Consider the following 20,370-nt stretch of genomic DNA (forward strand, 5'->3'; position numbering starts at 1 on the left):
CTAGCATTTGTTGTAACTACATCTTCATTTCTATTCCAAAATATCCCTGGTGCTCAGCAAACACCTACAATATCCTCTTGAATAAGTGGTCTTCTGTGTGCCCCTTCAGTCTCTCCCTCCATGGAATAGATGTCTTTCTCTTTCTGATCTTTCTAAAGATGTTTTATTCACCCAGACAAGAACTAGTCTCAAGGCTGTGGGTGCTCAATTATACTGCCATAGTAGGTCCACAAGGATGTCCCTGTCTCCACAGAGAGAGTGGGGTGGCACATATAGTAGGGTAGCACATTGGCATAACGACAGTTTCTGGCTCAGAATAGTCATTTCTCAAACTGCAAATCCCAGAGGCATTTTATGGACCACATCAGTGATGCTAAGTTTTTTCCCCCCTTGTCTCCACTGTGTTTTATTCCCCAGATTTAATTTACTTGCTAATCTTCTCTGTTTTTTCTCTTACTCATCCACAATGTCCTTTGAATAATAGTCTTCTTCTCCTTCTCCTCCTCCTTCCCTTCCTTCTCCTCTTCCTTCTTCTTTTTCATTCTTTCTTATTTTCTACCATATTCTTTCATAGCTTTGTTTGCTAAAGCAGAATATGGAATAAGAGTTAATGATTGAGCAGAGTTTGCATTATTAACTACCATATATTCACAGACCCTTAAGGCATCAGCGTCCCCTTCTTTGATTGTCTCATTACCACAACTTTGTATTCACTTGATTTCCTACATCCAGAAATGGTGATCTTTTTGGAATGCAAATTTAGTCATATCAGCTTCTCTCTTAAACCCCCAGAGTAGAACTTATTGCATAAACAACTAATGCCCATGTTCCTGTGAACTGATTACAAGGTCTCTCTTGTTAATTCCAGCCCAGCTTTGAGGCATCCATAATCTTACTAAGCTTTGTGTACTTGATTATTCACTCACTTATCTTTTCTTCCCAGGGACCTCATATATGTTTTTTTTTTCCTGTTTTGTTCAGTTCTATATGTATTCAATCCTCTTCCTGAAACCTGTTGTCTAAAGCCCACATTGCTTTGAAGATTTTGCTTGGGTACTATCTTAGGAAATCTCCCTGGGTGTTTTCCTATGCCATGTATGAAAAAAGATGAAAGAGGGAGAAAAGAGGAGGAGGAGAAGGAAGAGGAGGAGGAAGAAGAAGAAGAAGAAGATGATGATGATGATAAAGAAGAAGAAGAAGAAGAAGAAGAAGAAGAAGAAGAAGAAGAAGAAGAAGAAAAGTAACCAGTTATATTGCTTCATTTGTAAATCTGTGTGAGCCCTTACTTTGTTATTTGGATAAGATGCCAAGAACCTGAAAATATCAGATCCCATCCCCAAACACCTGTAATGGTGTTATTAGAAGTGTGGTGATGGGCAGTTGAGATATCACATCTTCAAGGACACAGAGAAAGCAAAGAGAGAATGAGAAGGTAGGGACTCTGAATTCCAAAGGCCCATAGCTAATGACACATTTCCCCCAACAAGGCTACACACCCCAAAGCTTCCATAACTACCCCCAAAACAGCACTACCATAAAGGGGCCAAGTATTCAATTATGTGAACCTACGGAGGATATTTCTCATTCAAACCACCACAGTGACACAACAGATGGCATGTGGATTAAAGCTTGGCCCTAGAGAGCCTAGAAATACAGAAAGCAAAGCAGACTCATCAGTATCTCTCTCCGGGACTTCATGTGCACATTATGGACAAGAGAAGTTCTCAGGATAGGATGAAGGCCTGGACCATTCCAGCAGACAAAGGTTACAAAATCTACAAAGAAGTGCAGCAATGACAGGTGCAGACAGGGAATTGCATACGTACTTTCCAGAAGGACAGAGGTATTGAAAATGTTTGCATGATATTATCTTCTCCCTCTCTTTCTCATAAGTCAGACAAATCCACAAGGAGAATGAAAAGAGAGCTGCAAGCCACATATTTAATGGAACTCTCAGACATGTTTAAACACAAGCTGAGCAGCAGCATCCAAAAGCAGCAGAGTACTGAGCAAGCGTGTGCCAGGAGCAGAAAGGTGAAACCCAGGATTTCAGTTCTCAGAGAGTAGGCAAAGCGCTATTTTTTGGGTAGGAGAGATGCTGAAATGCATAGTTGGTGCCATAGGGACCCTACCAGTGCTCACGTGCTTACAGTTCAAGAAACTGGAAGGTAAGACTGAAAAGAAAATCATACAAGGGGCACAAGGAAAAAGAATTTTACATTTTTAAGCCCTACAGATGTCAGTGTTGCTAAGTCAAAAGACATACAAGTTAAATGAAGTTACATATACAACACAGGTTCATAAAACAATTGCTTATCTTGTGTACCTTGCTAATCCTTCACCCAAGGAAGTCTTCTGAGACTCTTGGCCAAGAAAGAATCCAATGATGAAGACAAATAAACAAAAGAGCCAATAAACAAAACAACAGTGAAAGAGTGAGAGAAGCAGAGCAATCACATGGGGTACAAAGAACTTTCATCAAAAAAAAAGGTATGTCCACAAAGAAAAGGAGAGTACTTGTGACCAAGTGTTGTGTTAAAATGAACTATAGGCTGGATTGCTTAAAATCAGATCCAATTCATTTCTGTATTTTCTAAATTGCAAAGTATTATTTATAGACCTGCACCTAGGGTATGCCCATGACCAGGTGCTACTAGGCAAAAACATCACCTGGTATTTGAGACACTAAGCAACGGACGATAGGATCCACAGATGGGAAAACTGGCCTCTTGGTAGAGGCAGGAATGAATGCTGTCAATGCTGCTCTTAGTCTATGTTCCTTGGCATCCCAGGTGTTGAGCAAGGGTAGTAGTAGCCCTGGATCCTGTGAAAGTGCAGCCTATGGGACTTGGGCATGTTAGTTGTATAGTATCCAAGCTGAGTTCCCAAATGTTTCAGGAGGGGTTGTGAGCTTCCAAATACCTGTTAATGAATATTTTTGCTTGAACCATCTGGCTGAAATTCTGTTTCTGGCAACTAGAGAGACTAATCAATATTCATAGATGTAAAAAGAGAAAATTCAACAAAGCAATTACCAGTATTTAGCAAATGCACTGAGCAAAACACACAAAGTTAGGAAACAGTGGCACAGTAGAAAGAGAATAGTCAGAAACTGCAAATATCAAGGTGAAGAAAGGAAGAGGGGGTATACAAATGAAGGAGAACAGGAAAAAGAAAAAGAAAAGATCCTCCATCATTACTACTCATTGCAAAAATGAAACAGAAAATAATTTGAGAATGATGTATAATAGCAGTCAGTCATTAAAGTACAAGCAGAAGGATGTGAGTTCAATTCCTGGAGCTGATGTAAAAGAAGAAAGGATGGGACGGTAGTGTGCATGTCCAGTGCCTAAGGAATGTTCTATGCTTCCAGATACTCTAAAGTCCCTACTGCCTTCCCATACCTTTCCATGCCACAACACAATGAGGGGCAATTTTACTGAGCAATGTTGGGAGTGTAGTAGCCTTTCTCCTTTCCTCTCTTCCTCTACAAAATGACAGTTTCCTTTTGGACCTTGGACCAAATTCTTTATCATATTGAAACTATCTCTGGCAAGCCATGGTTGTGTTAAGTATCCTAAGAAACAAAACATGGAGATGAAAGAAGAATGTGGAAACATGAAAATAGTTTGACTTAATGAAGTCAGGCTTGTCATGTCTTTCCTTTCTTTCATTAACTTTTCCCATAAAATGAATGTGTTTGCCCAAAATAGATCAGTAAAAGGCAGGAGAAGCCATCAGTAAATATGTTTTCTCAAGAACTGTTCTATAACTGATTAATTCCCTGAATGTATATGTGCTGTAGATGATTTTACCAGCCACAGGAGGAAGAGGCAATCCTGAGTTCAACAACAGTCTTAAGGAAGGGTAGCTAGTCTTAGTTCTCAACACAGAGTAAACCAGAAAAGAATTTGACAATGAAGTTAATTCTCATCACATGAAGTTCCTATAGGTATCAACAAGGCTTCAGGATGTTTTAGACCTCTATTGGCTTGAAAAGCCCAGCTCAGGGCTGGAGAGATAGTTCAGAGGTTAAGAACACTGGCTTCTCTTCCAGAAGGCCTGGACTCAATTCCCAGCACCCACATGGCAGCTTACAGCTGTCTAATTCAGTCTAGAGGGATCTGGCACCATCTTCTGTCTTCCTTGGGTACTGGACACATGCAGTGCACAGATATACATGCAGGTAAAACATCTATAGACATAAAAAGAAATAAATACAAAGAAAAAAGAAAACCACCTCTATGAGGGGATAGTCTATTCACCTTTTCTGAAAGAATCAAGAAATCATGTAGTTATCTCTAACTATTCCTGGTATTGTCCTATCACTGAGCTATCTGGTAGCTTAGAACATAAACTAGTAATTCTCATTCCTGAGTCTCTTGCTAGGAGCAGACGCCCCTGACCTAAGCCATGTATAGGACGTGGGCTTCCTTTTAACAAGGGATGGGTCATTTTTTTATCTTGCCTATTATCTTAGTAAAGAGTTTACTTCACTCTGTTCTATGTAACAACTCATCATGAAAAGCATCAATGACAGGAACTCAGGCAGACCAGAACCTGGAAGCAGGAGCTGATGCAGTGGCCATGATAGAATGCTGATTAGTGGTTTGCTACCCATGGCTTGCTCAATTTGTTTTCTTATAGAACCCAGAACCATTAGCCCAGGGAAGGCACAACCCAAAATGGGCTGGGTCCTCCGTCATCAATCACTAATTAAGGAAATGTCTTACAGGGTTGCCTACAAGTCCAATCTTATTTGAGGCATTTTTTTTTTTTCACTTGGGACTCCTTCCTCTCACATGAATTTGGCATGTGTCAAGTTGACATAAAACTACTCAGCACTAACAACTTGCACAGAAATAGTTCCCTTTGACATTGTCTATTAAGACCTTGTTAAAAAACAGAGGGATAGAATAATGGGCATTCTTGCTTTTAGGTCATCAAGAAGTAGCCCACCTTTCTGTCTGAACTTGATGCTAGAATATAGGCCCCATGAGGATGGGAATCATTCTTGTCACTCACCATGGTATCCTCCTCATCTGGAACAGTTCCTGGCTTGGGGATAGACTATAGGACTCGTGACTGACTAGGTGATTACATGAATGAATGCTTATGAGTCGCTCACACACCCTTCGTGTCACTTTTTTTCTCTGTCTCAGAAAAAGTATAGTGATTTCATCAATGTCATTCATTAGTCTTCATTAAATTCCAGGGTGGAAACTCTGAAAGCTGGCAGTATTTCCCAAGGCTCCTGTGGTCAACCTGACAGAATCTAGAATCACCTAGGAGATGGGCCTCTAGAGGATTAGCTTGATTGTGTTATTTGAGGTGAGAAGTTGCACCCACTGTTGGCAGATCATTCCCTACTTAGGATCATGGACTGCACAAGTGAAGGGGAGCTGAGCAACAGTGTATGTTGTTTGTGTATGTTGAGAAACAGTGTGTGTTGCTCTTGATTGTGGGTGTGACGCGGCCAGCTAATTCAAGGATTTTCTGAATATGGGACCCAGACTCTATCTGAAGATTTGGTTAAGAGCAAGAGGATTTATGGGTAAGAGGAAAGACTTGCCAGGTTTCAAGTATATTATAGAGCTATGGTAATTAAAACAGTATGATCCTGGCACAAAACAGACATATGGTCCACTATAACAAAACTGGAAGATCAAAACATGTGTAAATACAGCCATCTGATATTTGACAATGATGCAAAAAGTATACACTGAAGAAAAGAGCATTTTCCATAAATGCTTCTGATGAAAATGTTTCCTGGATGTCCACTGTAAAAAAAATAAATAAAATTATACCTGTATCTACAGTGATGCATAAAAGGCAAACAACAACAATTGGATCAAAGACCTCAATTTGAAACCTGAAACACTGAAATTTCCAGAAGAAAACTTAGGCAGAACTCTACAAGATATAGGTATAAGAAAGAATTTTCCATATATGAATTTGCCCAGAAATTAAATTTGCCTAGAAATTAAAGTCAACGATTGACAAGTGGGACCTCATAAAACTAAAATTGTTGTATATATCTAAAAAAAAACAATCAATCATTGATTTGTGTAGACAGTCAGACAGGCCCAATGCTAGAAATTTCTTTCAGGCTGCTAAAGGGACCTAGGGACTTAAATACATACCCTATACATTCTCAGGTTAGGACTTGCCTCTCATCAAGATCTTACGTTGGAGAAGAAACTTTTTTAGTGCTCATGGAAAATTTTGTAGTGAAAAAATTACAGCTTTGTAAAGTACTGTTTATTCTTTTTGACTTCTTACTTAGTAGATCTGTAATTTAAAATTCAATCTTTGATTTATAGGCCAAATAATACTGCCTTGATTTAAGGACTACAATCACTGCAGCTGTGAAAATAAACTCCAATACTTAGGCTGTCAGCCCAGTGTGCATTGTAAAACAAGTACCAGTTTTGTTTATATTGAATTTGGATTGATGGGGGATATGTCATCATCTACCAGGGATCATTCCAGGCTTCGGCTGCAGGAGGCTATGTAAGTTCTCAAGAAAAGTCTATAGTGATGAGGTACCACTGATTAAATTGCTGTACAAGAAATGAATATCAGAGAATGAGGGATGTTTTAAATGGGAGAGCAGAATTCTTCAGATACACTGACAGTAGGGAGAGATGCATGATAAATCACTGGATCGAAAGCAGAATTTTAACACTCTTGTTTATCCTTGTGCACCCTTGGACAGGCATCAGAAATATCGATTGCTTTCTCTGTATGATTAGCAAAATAGAATCTACCTCACAAGGTGGTTCTAAGACTTGAAAAAGACAAGGCCTTTTAAAGAAACTAAACTAATAGTGGCTGCTATTCAGATTCAGTCATGCAACATTCACATAAGTCTTGGTTAAACTATCTTTATTAGACCCTGTGCATTTTGATGTGGCCAGCACTTGTATGTGGGATTCATATAAATGGCCCGGAGACTAATCTGTTATGAGCCCCCAGATCTATAAGTAAGACATGGTGACCAAAATGATTTTAGTGTTCATGCATGTAACTGGGTTTATTACCAAACTGCTACCTTTTTTGGATATAATCAATATAATATGCCACGGTTCATCCTTCTTTCTCTCTTCCTTCCCAGATCAACTTGTCACAGACACTCTGCTGTCTATCCTATTCTGCTTGGCTCACTTTGCTGCACATACATACCCAGCTGGTGTAATAATTTTCAGCCATCACTCATTAGAAGATTTCTCTACCCAAGCAGAAGTAACTATCCAAGTGACAATTGGAGTCCAGTAACTAAGCCATGAAAGATTTAATGACCAAAGTTCTCAATGTCCATCTCGGCTTTAGAATCCAATAGTGAATGCTTTATTTTGCCTTTATTGGATCTATATTTTCTCCCTACATTCTTCCTTCACATTCCCACTAATATGGACCCAGGAATAATTCTTCCACATATGAGACTTCACCCCCCATAGTTTTGCAACACCAAAGAGCCTCCAAGAATGATTAAGATGATTTCCAATCAATGGGATTTGCTCATACCTCTCATCTTCACGGTTTTCACTTCAATTTAATCTCACCTGCATTGAAATTGTCTCCCATCCTGGTTTTGATCTTAAAAACTAATGATGGCTAATTGCAATAAATATGCCCATGTTTTAAATCACCTTCAGTTTAATATTGCTTAACCTACTAAGTTATTGATTTATATTAGCAGGTTATTAAATAAGTTACTATAATACTCCTAAGGTATATTCATTATTGAATCTTAGTTAATGTAATCCTCAGGTTACTGTGCTACCTCTCTTAAACAACACCATGGATTTGTTCTTCCTTATACATTTTCCATTCAGTTTTAAAATCAAAACTACAGCGATCATTCAGAAAGACAGCTATACACTTCCTTGTCTTCACGTACACAATGCAAGGCAAGCTAAGGTTTTTGTAATCATTGAAAGTCTAATTTAATGTCTTTTTCTAGACATAAAGAAATTTGCATGGGTATTATTTGTAATAATGGGATCAATTTAATATACACAGATTTGTTCAGTTTTTAAATTTGCCTTTGGGTTTATTTTAGGTAAGAGTTTTCTAGAAGATGGGCATGGTGACACATACCTGTAATGCCAGCACTCAGGGAGGCAGAGGCAGGTGGATTTCTGGGACTTTGAAGCTAGCCTGGTCTACCTACTGAGTCCAGGACAGCCAAGACTACACAGCAAAACCCTGTCTCAAAAAAACAAAAAACCAAAATAAAAAATGTAAAAAGAGTTTTCTAAAATCCTTTTGTTTACTCTGGGGTTGGAAACTCAATGGTGTGAATGTGTGAATTTTAATCTCTGATTATGTCAGGAATACATCTGATTATCTAAAGTTATTGAAATGCCCACAAAAGTGTGTGTGTTGTGAACATGTGTTTCCCAGAGCATCACACCATTTGAGGGAAGCTATGGAATGCTAGGGAGGTGGTGACCAATGGGTGGAAAGATGACTAGGTGAGTCTTTTAAGGTTACACTGGGCCCTTGCTGCCTGCCCCCCCCTCTCTCTCCCTCTCTCTCTCTCTCTCTCTCTCCCTCTCTCTCTCTCTCTCTCTCCCTCTCTCTCTCTCTCTCTCTCTGCTTCCTCATCTGCTGTGATATGATGCTCTTTTCCTAGATGTCTGTTACGATGGTCCAAGCTCTTCCATGCAGTCACTGCCATGTCTTTCCATTCCACCCTGAAGGACTGAGTCCTCTAAACTGTGAGACTAAACTAGTCTTTCCTCCTTCATGGTGCTTTTGTCAGCTTTAAAACGATGCAACTTTTTGAGCAGTACTGTACCAATCAAGTACAATGCATGCAGTAAACCTAGAGCCCCTAATTCAGATCTAGCCAATGGACAGCACATTCTCCACAGTTGTGAGGAGAGCAGGAACTGACTCCGACATGAACTCTGGCGCCCCCTATTTGACCGCTTTCCTTTGGTGGGGAGGTCTGGTGGCACTCAGAGGAAAGGTAAGCAGGCTACCAGGATGATACCTGATAGCCTGTGATCATATGGTGGGGGACAAGGTTCCTTTCTGTCACAGACCTAGGGGAGGTGAATTGGGCAAAAGAGGGAGGGAGGGGGAATGGCAAGATACAAGTGAGGGGATAACAATTGAAATGTAAGCTGGATAAATTACTTAAGTAAAAAAAAGATGCAACTTTTAAAACATACTCATTAGATAAAAGACACTAATGTTATGATTTATTCTTGATGGTATTTTTTTTTTTTTTTGCCAATTTCTTATCTGTTTTATTAGACAAAAGTACTGGAAGTTCCCCCAATTAATTCACCAATTCTTAAGAGAAAGTGAGGTATTTTGTAGGCTTAGAGTTTATTTCTTCTGAATTATTCCCTTGACATTACCTCAGAATTACCTGCATCCCTAATTAAAACTGTCAGCATCTATCTTATTGAATTAATAATGGTATGGTTTGGTTAGTATTTTTATAAATGTTTAATTTGGCTAGTATTTCCCTAGCATATATTTCCCACTGGCTTACTTATTCTTTCTTACAACTTGTACCCTATGGTTTAATACAGCTCTTACACAATATACTCATATTAATTCTTAACTGGCAATTAATATCTTTTAGTTGACAAGTAGTTCTTTTAATGAATGTATATCTTATTTTGGGCACTGTATCCTGCATTTCTATCTTTCTCCATTTCCTCAGTTTTCTTGAGTTAAAATGTCTTTGTTTGCCAACTCTTCCTCCATTCATTAGGATATTATGTTTCACTTTTTATGCTTCTAGATTTTCTCTTAATATTTCAGAGCACATTCTTCTCTTGAAATACATTTAGTAATGACTAGTTCTTCCTCACTCCCTCTACAAAACAAAATTTAAAATTATTTAACTATATTAAATTTCTTTATATCTTACATTTGTTTAATAGTTTAGGATCATCTAATTAGAAAAAAATCCTATAAATAAGGCATAATTTAGAAAAATAAGTAATGGGTACAAAATGTCACACTGGCTTCAGCTCCATACATTTAACTACAAATTAGATAGTTTAATTTTTAACAGTTGGATTTTTCCATTGTGTAAGTATACATAATGGATTTTCATTATCCATTCATGAGTTTGATGGACATCTGGGTTGTTTCTATTTCTTGGCTATTGTAAATGAATGAATATTGATGAACAAGTCCCAAGACTAACTAGGCAATACAAAATAAACTCAATGAGGAAAGAAGCAATCTCAAAATTGAGTGAGAAGGGATGGAAGGGTAGAGTGGATAGTAAGGAGAGGAGTTGAGTGATGTGAATATATTCAAAATAAATTGTATGACAATCTCAAGGAACACACACACACACACACATTTAATTCCAAATGTATTCTACATTTGCTAGTAATATCTATATGTATATCAGTTAGTAAATTCTGTAATAGAAAAATGGTGGAATTATTTTAATTCAATTGTTACTCTTGTGATAAATTCTTAAATATTTTTTGCTTAGAATTTGATGTTACAAATGTCACTGTGAATTACTATGGGACCCTTAATTCATGCAATAATCAGGATATTACTAGCATGTAATAAGCTGGACCTCTCTCATCCTGTGACACATGATCTTAGCACATGAACATGAGTTCTCATACATGTGAAGATTAGGAGATAGGCTAGCTTCCAATGCCATCATCCAGGACACAGGTCACTGCTCCATTCATCACTGGATCAGAACTAGTCACAAGCTCCTGAAATCACCATACATCAAATTAGGAGCATGTAAAGTATTTGGAAAATCTAAATCCTCATGCCGTAATTGAAAAGAATGTCTAAGAACAGATGGAGACATTTGGTCATGGCAACCTTTGTATATTTTCATCTTCTATAACACTACAGACCCATAAAAGACTCCCAGTTAATGAGTACCAACAATAACTGATAGAACAGTAGACAAAGGAAAACTGCTCTCTCAGAAGGAGCCCAACCTCAGAACACAGAGATCTAATCTCAATGTCCAGCCCTACCAGCTAGCAGATTTCTGTGGGCAAGTCATGTATGTTTTACGTTATCCTTTGTCTAGCAGATGAGAATACTTACGATTTTGACTCACAAATATACATGCACACATTCAACCAACAGCCTTAAGTACCATCTGTAGACACATAGGTCTATGACAATGTGCATTAAAAATAACATCTCGTTGTGTTTGGTATAGGAATTTACCAAGAAAGCAGAGATAAATCACTCAGCATAAATCTTATTCTTTTCCAAAGATATTTTAAACTTTTACTTATGTGTCTGTATGTATATGTGTGTACATATGCGTGGAGGCCAAAAGAAAATGTTGTATTCCCAGGATCTGGAACTGGAGTTTTGGCTAGTTTTGAATTACTTTCAGTGTGTGCTGTGAACTGAACCCTGGTCATTTACAGGAGCATCAACAACACTTAACCAATGGCTTATTTTTTTTTCCAGCATATTAAGTCTTTTTTAATTAATTAATTTATTTATTCTCTTTACATCATAGTCTTAGCCCCCTTCCTCCTCTCCTCCCAGATCACCTCCTTTCCTTATTCCCTCTCCCCTACTCCTCAGAAAAGTGGAGCTCCCCCTACCTACCTACCCCAGCTCATCAAGTCCCATTAAGACTGAGTTAGTGGCAAGGCAGTCCCACTAGGAGGAAGTGATAAAAATGCAGGCAACGAAACCAAAGCAGACATTTTTATCACTTCCTCCTAGTGGGACTGCCTTGCCACTAACTCAGTCTTAATGGGACTTGATGAGCTGGGGTAGGTAAGTAGGGGGAGGTCCCCTCCACCCTTGTCTTGCTTGCCCTTTCCCCACCTCCCTGCCCTCTCTCTTTCCCTTTCCCCCACCCCCAGCATGCTCTCCCTTCCACTCCCCTTCCTGTGCTACTACCAATAAACCTGTATTTATATATTTTTTTAAAATGCAGGCAACAAAGTCCATGTCACAGACAGCCACTGCTCCCCTTACTAGAGGACATACTTGAAGCCTGAACTGACCATCAGCTGCTACATCTATGCAGAGGACTTGGTCCAACCTATGCATGGTCTGGAGTTGGTGCTTCAGACTCCATAAGCCCTCTGGACGCTGGTTAGCTGGCTCTGTTGGTCTTCCTGTAGAGCTCTTGCCACCTCTAGGTTCTTTTATCCTTCCCCCCAGTTTTCCGCTAGATTCCCTATGCTTTGCCCAGTGTTTGGCAGTGATTCACAGCATCTTTTTGGAACTGCTGCTGAATGGAGCCTCTCAGAGGACATCTCTGCTAGGCTCCTGTCTGAAAGCATAGCAGAATATCATTAATAGTGATAGGGGTTGGCTCTCTTGCATGGGGTGAGTCCTGGGTTGGGGCAGATGTTGGTTGAATAACCCCTCAATCTCTGCTCTGTCTGCTCTATCTTTATCCCTGCACATCTTTTAGGCAGTGTAAGTTTTGGACCAAAGATTTGTGGGTGGGCTCTCCTCCCTCCATAAGGAGGCTTGCCCAGTAGGAGGGTGTCCTCTTCAGTCTCCATGGCCTCTGCTGCTAAGAGTCTCAGCTAAAGTCCCCCTATACCCTCCCATATCTTGCTTCTGACTTAGGTCTCCAGCTTGTCACAGAGATGCCTGCACCCACAGTTTCCTTTTTCTCTTTAGGCCTTCAGTCCCCAGTGTCTGATCTCTACCCTTATTTCTCTCTAACTTTGTTCCCTCTCTTCTGCTACTACCTCTGTCTATTCTATTTTCCTTTCAGAGTGAGTTGTAAGCGTCCTCCCTTGGGTCCTCATTGTTATTTACCTTCTTTGGTTTTATGCACTTTGGTATGTTTGTTCCTGTACTATATGACTAAAATCTGCTTCTTGAGAGTTCAGGTGAGTGGCTCATGCCTTTAATTCCACCACCAGGAGGTTGAGGCAGCAGAAGATTCACAAGCTCAAGGGCAGCCTGGGTTACACAGGGGGTTCTAGTCCATCTTAGATGACAGAAGGAGACCCTGTTCCATCCCACTCCCCCAGCCTAGACCAAATAATGTTCACTATTACACTGGTCTCTGTGCTTCCAGAGTTCCCTGCTATCAGGCAGTAGGAGGAGGTAATAGGAAAGCCTCTATCTCTACATCTGGAAGCCCAAGGAATCTCAAGAGAGAAACTGAGGAACTGAGTGGCTCAGCAATGTGATTACATATTTATAATATTAAGATAAATTTCTATTTTTTAAATGAATTCTACCACACATTCAAAAGTCATCATTAACCATGGGAACTTATTTGTACCTTGAAAGAAACCTTCAGTTGTTTTATAAGAAATCTGAGAAACCTGAATTACTCCAATATTATCATAAGTTAGAAACTGGGGAGATCCTGTCTTAGACATTTAGCCGCGCTGAATGGAAAACTTCTCCAAACAGTAGCTTCCAACATAAATCAATTAGCTCTGCTCAAATTTTTGGAAAACTCTTTTTAATTGAGGAAAGTGAATATTCACAAACTCTGCTTCAGTAATTGCAAGCATGATGCATAATCATAGCAGCATAAGGAAAATTTGCTTCTCATTTTGAGTGAGTCTTGAATCTTCATCACTGTGTCTGTGAACTCCATGTGAGGTCCAAACGAAAAAATCTCTGAGGTTCTTGAAGAACTTCATGAATGCTTTAAAGGGACTAAGTTAAACTGCTGCTGTAGAATGCCCTCTGATTTCCCACAGTAATGTCAGTGTTTGAAGATTACAATAAGGATACATTCCTTATGGCTGTTTTTTATTTCTCTGAGGATTGTATAGAAGATCTGCATTATGCTTTCAATAACTCAAATGAGCCATAGAGCAAATAGCTTTTTCCTCCAAAACTGAAGACATTTATTTCTAAGTATTTATATTGTTTCTGTCTCTGGAAATCTGGAAATACTTGAGTGGGGATGTTGAAAACATCTCTGGTCTTCCTTCTATTCTTTATCTTAAAATTGTGGGGAAAGTCAAAGGAACTGGAGCTGGTTCTCTCTTGGTGTAAAATTAAGTTCTGAAATTTTTATTATAAATATATTCTTGTTACTTAAAAAAGTCAAATGATACCAAACAATATAAAATAAAAGAAACAGAGCTATTTGGTCTCCTTGTCCCAATTCCCAGTCCCCATATAGTAACCACTGACAAAATACTGAATACCAAAAATATATTTATATTTTATATAAATACCCAATGTAATTTAAGTTAGCATACATTGTGTGATTTTTTGTACATAACTATATATCATTAACTTTTTTTTTCTTTCTCAAAAGAGGCATTAAGTCTTGTTTACTTATATGACATTATACAACAAAAATAACGTAGATCTACCAACACGGGAAGTCTCAAACTCTTGAGTCGATTATAAATGGTATGTACAATATATATAATACAGTTCATATTTTATAATAATGTTCACACAAAACCCTTAATAGCCCATGAATAAACACTATAGCAAGGATACAGAAGAAACATGAAGAAGACTAAAGGTAGAACACCAGTTTTAAGATAATAGTGACTGGCATGGAGTAAGGATCAAACATTTATTATAGTCTATTCAGATTATATCCCAAGTGTTATCTTCTCCTTTGTATCTTCCTGTTCCCACTCTCCCTCCCTCTTCTACCCTATTCCTCTCCCTAGACTTCTAACAGAAGGGCAACTCCTCCTCCACCATCTGACCACAAGTTATCAGGTCTCATCCTGATAGCCTGCTTTCCCTTCCTCTGTGTTCCCAAAAGGCTACTGGAACAAGGGGAAGTAGTCAAATCAGGGGAACCAGATTTCATGTCAGAGACAATCCCTGCTCTCCACACAACCATGGATAATGAACTGTCGATTGACTATATCTGGGCAGCGGGTCTAGGTTCACTGCATGCACTGTCCTTGATTGGTTCAACAGAATGTACAAGCCCCCAGGGGTCCAGATCTGCAGGCCTTGATGGTCTCCTTGTGGGGCTTTTGAACCCTCTGGGTCCTTCCATCCTTTTCTTACATACGGCTCTCATTGGTCCACCCAGAATGCAGCAGCAAGTCCCAGCATTTGTCCCAATTCCCCACTGGGTGGAGTCTCTCAGAGGACATCTATGTTGCGCTAATATCCACTTATAAGTGAGCATATACCATGCATGTCTTTCTGGATCTGGGTTAATTCACTTAGAATGATCATTTCCAGTTCCATCCATTTGCCTGGAAATTTCAAGACTTATTTGTTTTTAATAGCAAAATAGTATTCCATTGTGTAAATGCCCCACAGTTTCTTTATACATTCTTCAGCTGAGGGACATCTAGGTTGTTTCCAGATTATGTCTATTACAAATAAAGCTACTATGAACATAGTTGAGCAAATGTCCTTGTGGTATGGTGGAGCATCTTTCAGGTATATGCCCAGGAGTGGTATAGCTGGGTCTTGAGGTAGCCCTATTCCCAGTTTTCTGAAAAACTGCCAGATTGATTTCCAAAATAGTTGTACAAGTTCGCACTCCCAACAGAAATGGAGTGTTCCCCTTTCTCCACATCCTTGCCAGCATGTGCTGTCACTTGAGTTTTTATCTTAATCGTTGTGGTGGGCATATGGAACCTCAAAATCATATAGATTTGTATTTCCCTGATGACTAAAGACGTTGAGCATCTCTTTTGGTGTTTCTTGCCCATTCAATGTTCCTCTGTTGAGAATTTTCTGTTTAGGTCTGTACTTCATTTTTTAATTGGATTATTTGGTTTGTGGTGTTTAATTTCCTGAGTTCTTTGCATAGTTTAGATATTAACCCTTTGTTGCATGAAAGGTTGGTAAAAATCTTCTCCCAGAAGTTTTTCAGTTTCATGAGATCCCATTTATTAATTGCTGATCTTAAAACTTAAGCTGTACATAGCCTTTATGATGTTTAGGTATGCCCCTTTTATCCATGATCTTCAAGATTTTAAACATGAGTGAGTGTTGGAATTTGTCAAATGCTTTTGTGGCATCTCAGAAGATGATCATGTGTTTTTTATTTTTCAGTTTGTTATATGGTGGATTACATTGATGGATTTCTATATATTGAAATATCCCTGAATGCTTAGGATGAAGCCTACTTGGTCATGGTGAATGATATCTTTGATGTGTTTTGGATTCGTTTTGTGAGTGTTTTATTGAGTATTTTTATATTAGTGTTCATAAGTGAAATTGGTCTGAATTTCTCTTTCTTTGTTGGGTCTTTGTGTTGTTTAGGTATCAAGGTGACTGTGGCCTCATAGAATGAGTTTGGTAATGGTCCTTCCTTTTCTGTTTTATGTAATAGTTTAAAGAGCATTTGTATTAGCTCTTCTTTGAAGGTCTGGTAGAATTATGCACTGAATGCATCAGACCCTGGGATCTTTTTGCATGGGAGACTTTTGATGACTGCTTCTATTTCTGCAGGAGATATAGGATTATTTAATTTGTTTACCTGATCTTGCTACAGCTTTGGTAATCAGCATCTAGTCAGAAAATTGTCCATTTCATTTAAATTTTCAAATTTTGTAGCATATAGGCTTTTGAGCTAAGACCTAATTATTCTTTGGACTTCTTTAGTGTCTGTTAGTATGTCTCCCTTTTCATTTCCTTGGTGTCTGTTGTTATGTCCCCATTTTCATTTCTGATTTTGATGATTTGGATACTTTCTCTCTGTCTTTTAGTTAATATGGCTAAGGGTTTGTCTAGCTTGTTGATTTTCTCAAAGTACCAGCTCTTAGTTTTGTTGATTCTTTGAATTGTTTTTTTTTTCTAATTTATTGATTTCAGCCCTGAGTTTGGTTATTTCCAGCTATCTACTCCTCTTGGGTGTTTCTGCTTCTTTTTTTCCCCAAGGGCTTTCACATGTGCCATTAAATTGCTTGTATGAGCTGTTTCCAATTTCTTTATGAAGGTGCTTGGTGCTATGAATTTTCCTCTTAGCACTGCTTTCAATGTGTCCCATAAATTTTCATTGAATTTTAGGAAGTGCCTAATTTCTTTATTTCTTCTCTGACCCAGTTATCATCGAGTAGAGAGTTGTTAAATTTCCAAGTGTATATAGGATTTTTTATTATTTCTGCTGATGTTGAGGTCCATCTTTAGTCCATGGTGGTCTAATAAGATACAAAGTATTATTCCAATCTTCTTATATCTGTTGAGTCTTGCTTTTGGAAATCAATCTGGAGCTTTCTCGGAAAATTGGGAATAGTGTTACCTCAAGACCCAGCTATACCATTCCTGGGCATATACCTGAAAGATGCTCCACCATACAACAAAGGCATTTTGCTCAGCTATGTTCATAGAAGCTTTATTTGTAATAGACATAATCTGGAAACAACCTAGATGTCCCTCAACTGAAGAATGGATAAAGAAACTATGATACATCTACACAATAGAATACTCCTTGGCCGTTAAAAGCAAGTAAATCTTGAAATTTCCAGTCAAATGGATGGAAGTAGAAATGATTATTCTGAGTGAGTTAACTCAGACCCAGAAAGACATGCATAGTACATACTTACTCATAAGCAGATATTAGCCACATAAATCAGGATAATCACACTATAATCCACAGACCTAAAGAAGCCAAATAACAATGAGGACCCTAGGAAAGATGCTTAATTCTAATTCAGAAGAGCAAATAGAATAGACACCAGAAGTGGTTCAAGAGAAAGACACGGATCAACATCTACCATCAAGGTCTTCTGATATATTCCATGCATCAGGGGATGGAAACAAATGCTGAGATTCATAGCCAAACTTTAGAGTGGAGCACAGGGAGTCTTATGGAAGAGTTGTTGGAATAGAAGGAACTGGAAGGAACAGAAGTTCCACAAGGAGACTAATGGAGCCAACAAATCTGGGGCCATGCACAGCAAAGACCTGGACCTCATGCTCAGACGTAGATAGGCAGCACAGTCTCCTTGTGGGTCCCATAGCATGAGGAATATGGTCTACCTCTGGCACGAATTCTGGTGCCCATTCATTGATGACTTCCCCTTAGTGGGGAGGCCTTTCCAGGCTCACAGAAGAAGAGGATGCACACAGTCTACATGAGACTTGATAGGCTGGAGTCAAATGATAGGAGAGGAGGTCTCCCCCTTTCTGAAGACTAGGGGAGAGAAGAGGGGTTTTGAGGGAGGGAAGGTGGGGCTGAGAGGCAATGAAGGAGAGGCCTACAATTGGGATATAAAGTGAACAAATTTAAAAAATAAAAATAAAAGAGTAGGCTTAGAGGTCCTATTTTCATAGTTACTCCTACAAAAATTTAACCCTAATTTGTGAAAACAAAAGATAGCATCAGGCTCATTTGTAGGAATGCAGTGAATAAATGTCAGCTAAGTGTAGTCACATGCCCATAATCTCAACATTTAGAAGGCTGAAATAGAAGACTAGTGAGCTCCAGGCCCATCTGGACTACACATTGGGGTGGAATTTCAGAGTTATTTTGATTTGAATTTCACTGATGACTAAGGACATTGAGCATTTCTTTAAGTGTTTCTTGGCCATTCCATTCTCCTCTGTTGAAAACTCTGTTTAGCTCTGTATCCCATTTTAATTGGGTTATTTGGTTTGGTGATGTTTAATTTCTTGTGTTCCTTATATATTTTGGATATTAGCCCTTTGTCAGATGTAGGGTTGGTGAAGATCTTTTCCCAGTCTGTAGGCTGTTGTTTTGTTTTATTGACAGTGTCCTTTGCCTTGCAGAAGCTTTTCAGTTTCATGAAGTCCCATTTATTAATTGTTGATCTTAGAACCTGAGCTCTTGGTGATCAGTTCAGGAAGTTGTCTTTTGTGCTAATGAGCTCAAGGTTCTTCAAACTATTCCACAAAATAGAAACAGAAAGAACATTACCAAACTCATTCTATTAGACCATAGTCACCTTGATACCTAAACAACACAAAAACCTAACAAAGAAAGAGAATTTCAGACCAATTTCCCTTATGAACATTGATGCATAAATACTCAATAAAATACTCACAAACTGAATCCAAGAACACATCAAAAATATCATCTACCATGACCAAGTAGGCTTCTTCCCAGGCATGTTGGAGTGATTCAATATCTGAAAGCTTATCGACGTAATTCATCATTTTAACAAACTGAAAGAAATAATCCCACATGGTCCTCTCCTTAGATGCTGCAAAAGCATTTGAGAAAATCCAACACCAATTCATCTTAAAGGTCTTGGAGAGATTGGGGATGCAAGGCACATACTTAAGTATAATAAAGACAATATAAAGCAAGCCTATAGCCAGCATCATACTAAATGAAGAGAAACTTAAATCAATTCCATTGAAATCAGGGAACAACAAGGCTGTCCACTCTCCCTGTATCTCTCCAATATGATACTTGAATTCCTAGCTAGAGCAATAAGGCAATTAAAGGAGGTCAAGGGAGTACAAATTAGAAAGGAAGAAGTCAAAGTATCACTATTCACAGATGACATGATAGTATACATAAGGGACCCCAAAAATTCTCCCAAGGAATCCTTACAACTGATAAATACTTTTTAGCAAAGTGACTGTATACAAAATCAACTCAAAAAATTTGTAGCCCTCCTGTATACAAAAGACCAACAGGCTGAGAAAGAAAATAGGGGAACAATACCCTTCACAATAGCCACAAAAAATACAAAGTATCTTGGTGTAACTGTAACCAAGCAATTGAAAGATTTGTATGAAAGTCCCTGAAGAAAGAAATTGAAGAAGATATCAGAAGACAGAACGATCTCCTATGTTCATGGATTGGTAGGATTAACATAATAAAATTGGCTATTTTACCAAAAACAATCTAGAGATTCAGTGCAATTCTCATCAAAATACCAATGAAATTTTTTACAGACCTTGAAAGAACAACTCCAAACATATGGAAAAAATTCTCAAATGGCTAAGACAATCCAATACAATAAAAGATCTTTGGAGGTATCTCCATCCCCAATCTCAAGCTGTACTATAGAGCAACAGTAATAAAAACTGCATTGTACTAGCATAGGAACAGACAGGTGGATTGATGGAATTGAATTGAAGACCCAGAAATAAACCGACACACCTATGGACACTTGATTTTTGAAAAAAAGCCAAAACCATCCAATGAAAAAAAGAGCATCTTCAACAAATGGTGCTGTTCTAACTGTTTGTCTACATGTAGAAAAATGCAAATAAATCCATATTGACCATCCTGCACAAAACTAAAGTCCAAGTGGAGTAAAGACCTCAACATAAAACCAGGCACACTAAATCTCTTAGAAGAAAATCTGAGGCTACTCTTATTTATTAGCTAATAAGCAATGCCGCTATTTTAAACAAGCTCCCCAAATAGTCACTTGCTTGTATCAGTTTTATGTATGAATGAATTTATCATAAAAAGGTCTTAATCAATTTCATCCACATTTCATGGATGTTTCCTTTTATAGTATTTCCTAAAAT

This window comes from Acomys russatus, chromosome 1 (assembly GCF_903995435.1).
Source record: "Acomys russatus chromosome 1, mAcoRus1.1, whole genome shotgun sequence".
Taxonomy (NCBI): Eukaryota; Metazoa; Chordata; class Mammalia; order Rodentia; family Muridae; genus Acomys; species Acomys russatus.